The sequence below is a fragment of the Prosopis cineraria genome, unplaced genomic scaffold, assembly GCF_029017545.1.
Source record: "Prosopis cineraria cultivar Desert tree isolate PC_DT_omini unplaced genomic scaffold, ASM2901754v1 PC7, whole genome shotgun sequence".
Classification (NCBI taxonomy): domain Eukaryota; kingdom Viridiplantae; phylum Streptophyta; class Magnoliopsida; order Fabales; family Fabaceae; genus Prosopis; species Prosopis cineraria.
This window is the reverse complement of record NW_026555338.1, coordinates 36,044,956-36,049,085: the sequence shown is the minus strand read 5'-3', so window position 1 is coordinate 36,049,085 and position 4,130 is coordinate 36,044,956. Positions and strand designations below refer to the sequence as shown.

Here is a 4,130-nt window from a genome sequence, read left to right as displayed (position 1 = left end):
TACGCAACATAATCAATTTTAAGCCCCAGCTCCTCAGTACATAAAGAGAAGAAATTCTTTGAGAAAATTCTTCTGCGCTTTTCTATTTGATGCTAATAGTTTGGGTAGAAAACTAGAAATCGAAAACATGTAGCGATGATCAGTTTCATTTGATTTTTGATTAATTCCAATGTGTACGATGCAGGAAACCAACAATTAGACAGTTATTCAGATTTCGTTAATTTTGTAGCCCAAAAAGTTGTTAATGAACTTGGGCCGATGGGACTCTAGGTCCCGGAGCAAGATGACTTGTGGAATCTGTGTGTGTGTTTGTGTTATGGGATGTCCAATAGTGGACCGCTGCTAAATTAATAGAGTTGTTTTTTTTTTTGGCCAATACGCAAGTCAATTTTATTAATCATACAAAAAAAATTACTACACACACTAATAGTTGAAGCTTTAAAAAAAAAAAAAACCACTCAGAATCCAATATAACAAGAAGCAAACACACAAACTTGAACAGAAAGTCATAATCAAAACGAACAGCAAAATAACTAACAGAAGGGAAAAAAAAATCAGGAATAGTAGAAAACAAAACACAAAAACAGTCATCATCCATGCAGCAACAACACCACTTTAACGTACGCCACTTCTCTCCATCTCCAACCTGCCTTCTTTTAACAAAAAAGAAGACAAAAGCCTCAAATCATTGGTCAAAATATTAACCAAATGGGGTGTTTATGACAAAATTATCCAAAAGGACACAATCCCTTTTTACAAGACACAGCTATCCAATCAGTTGCTTCATTACCCTCTCTAGATGAAAGAGTAATAACAAACCCAGAGCATTTGGCTAAACACATCTTAAACTTTCTTGATATCCTACCTGCCCTTCCAATCAGCCCCTCTTGTTGATTTCTTTTTACAGCATCAGAAAAGATCAGCACAGTCAATTTCTGTTTCAGTATCTTTCACATTCTGCTGATTCAATATTGCAATATCTTTCCTAATCGCCAGTATTTCAGCCACAAATGGAGAACCAACTTGCACCATCTCTCCAATTCCCCAAAGCTTTGTGTTCCTGCAAATCAAACCAATAACATCATTGTTAGTCATTATATCATAAGATTCGTCACAATTCACCTTAACCCTTCCTCTCTTCGGACCCATCAAATCTTCTTATTATCTTTTGCCTTTATTGCCTCACTCTTCTCTTCCAATGTCACACTTCAATACTAAGAGTATGACTAACGTGAAATATGAGCCTTAACTAACTAAAGATTGAGCTAAAATATTGATAATTAGTTTATGCATTTAATTTTGAAGTTTGAAAAATCTTAAATATTTTGTAAAAATGTTGACAGAATTCCCCTGTAAATTGAACCTGCCAAAATTTTCACAATAGCAAAACCTGTCAGTCAATCCATTTAGCACAAGAGTCTAGCTCCACACCAACAGATTATATATATATATATATATATATAATCAGTAAAACAAAATTAGGACCTGACCATGGTATACGTGGAGCATTAAGTTATAATTACATATAACAATATATTTATATGAAAATACCCAAAATTTCTTTCGCGATCCAAAAACATACTATCTCTTAATAATTAGCAGACATGGTCATCTACAATATCTAAAATCAAAGAAATTTTTAATGAGTAGCGCTCCAATCAAAATTATAATTTAAAATATAAAGATAATAACTAATAAATTTAATTCAAAATGACTTAATAAATGAAATATATATTTAAGCTAACAATAACTAACGAGTTTTTTAATAATATAATGTGAAATTAAATAATGCTATTAGAATCACAAAAATGTATTAAAATTTATACTGCTCATAAAATAAAATTAAAAATTTTAATAAAAGTGCAATTCAATAAAGTACTTTCAAAAATTAATAGAAAAATAATAAATTTTAACTTAAATTCAGGAGGGCTTTATCAGAATGAATAACAAGTGTGGATACACAATCCACGAGGGTAAGTAACCAGTCAAGCGTGGCTGAAAGTCACGAAACAAGCATGACAGGAGCCACGAATCAAGTGCAGGCATGTAACCTATGAAAACAAGTGTGAGTATGATATTCGCGAATAATCATCTCTCCATTTCACATGCGTTGGCTCTCGCACGAGGCAAGCACCTTCTATAAGCACCCTACTAGTTGGGTGTACCATAGCGCACTAAGGGCTAACGGAACTGTCGTTAGCATCCAGCGTTCTAAAGTCATTCCTTCTTAATAAAATCAAGCATGTATGGATCAAGAAAATAATTTTAAAATGTTCTCTTTCAAACACCAATCAACCATCATTTTTTTTGTCCAAATTTATCATTATTTCCTTCATACATGAATCATTTCATTAAAAATTTCATATCAACATAAAATTCAATAATTAAACTACTTTAAATATATATATATATATATCATTTATCATGGATACGTTTCAACCATTATTTATCAACAATATAAATCACCAGTAAAATAAGACATTTTTATTAATAAAACAATTATAAAAAATAGGATTAACAATGATATTTGTATAATTTATAAAAAAATAATAGTAAAATTTAAATAAAGGATTTTATGAACATTTTGTTAGAAATTTATTTAGAATGCTACCCACTCACTTGAGAGATTCCAAAAATTATAAAACCTGACTCCTCGAATTCTCACTTACTTTAGTAATTCTCTGAATAATTTAAGCATAATCCAATAATCCTCTTGTCATTATAAATTTTCTTTCTCATAATAAACAAGCAAAATTAACATTTAAAATTTTTAATATTCTCAAAAATTTTCATTGTTCTCTTAAATTTTCACTAAATCCTTCAACAATTTCTATCAAGTAATTAACAACACAAAGTAGCAATCAACTACCACCATTGATATAACTTTTATTCTAAACCTAACAAAATTTTAATTATTATTTACTCTAATAATTTTTCTTTAAATGCTGTAAAATTTTAATAATAGATCAGTTTTGCAATGTATATGAAGACATATGTTTTCTCAACTAGTAAATATAACTCCTCTAAACTCTAATATGAAAATTAAATAATTTTACTACCATCAACTTCTTATTTCAAGCACTCATGCATGCACCTTGGGACATTTATCATTGACCAAAATTATAAAATGAGAATCCAAGCAATTTCAACGAATTTCAAACTTTCAATTCCACAACCAAATTCAGTTCCCCATCATAACGAAATAACATCCAACATTAATCGAAATTACACCTTAATTCCTTCTAAACTTTCTAGACAGCAGCAATAAAATATAGGGGTAGCATCAATTAGCTAGAGGAAGTAAGAATGATGATTCGGTGCTGCTATAGAGATCGAAGGAGAAGGAGAAATAAAACAGCCACTTACCTCAAACGAGATAGTAGTATCATCACCATAATCAGCACCTAAACGACACTGCAGAAGGAAAGGGGAAGGACTTCGCTCTGCTACACTAACGAGAAGAAGAATCAATAATTTCCAGCCAGCAGAAGAGATAATTCAAGCTACCATACACACTCGGACTTCCAGCTATGGAAGGGAAGAAAAGAAAAGAGATAAACACGCACGCACGCACCTCTGTCATCACAAAACAGCAAGGAAATGAAGGGTAGATTCAGCCAATCAATCTGAGAGAAACGGACGAACAAGAGAGGGGGAGGGAGTGAACAACTTTCCCGCAAGGAGAAGACATCCACGCTAATGGCAAAGTCGAAGTTGGTGTCACAGAAAGAGAAGAAAATAGAGAACAAATGCGAACGCTCTCTCACTCTGTTCTGTAAAGCTAACCGACATAGGGGAAGGGAAATTTAAATAAAGAGAACCATGGGGAAAATTACAGAACAGGACTAAAGCTTGTGGGGAAATTACATAATAATATCCCATCAGTTTTTTTTTTTTCACTAGATCAAGGCTCCTCATGTGCTATAACTAAAATAATTAAATAACATATCAAAAGGAAAAGAAAATCATTTAATATAAATTTTTAAGTTATTTCATTCAACCAACATTTTTTTTTGCCAAAATTCATTTATAGCTTTTCCAAACCTATAGATAACTCTCACTAGATCAAATTACTTTTAGTAAAACATGAAATCATTTCTTTCCTTCAAAATTAGTCATATAATCCAAAC

General features: G+C 31.5%; 1 long non-coding RNA gene across 1 annotated transcript; it reads right to left on the bottom strand.

Annotated features, from left to right (window-relative positions):
* Nucleotides 1–464: 464 nt before the first annotated feature.
* Nucleotides 465–3,755, bottom strand: LOC129315051 (uncharacterized). Its single transcript, XR_008594368.1, has 3 exons — nucleotides 3,575–3,755; nucleotides 3,367–3,446; nucleotides 465–1,060 (listed from the first exon to the last, which is right to left on the bottom strand). It is a non-coding gene; the product is annotated as an uncharacterized LOC129315051 (long non-coding RNA).
* Between the last annotated feature and the right edge of the window lie 375 nt (nucleotides 3,756–4,130).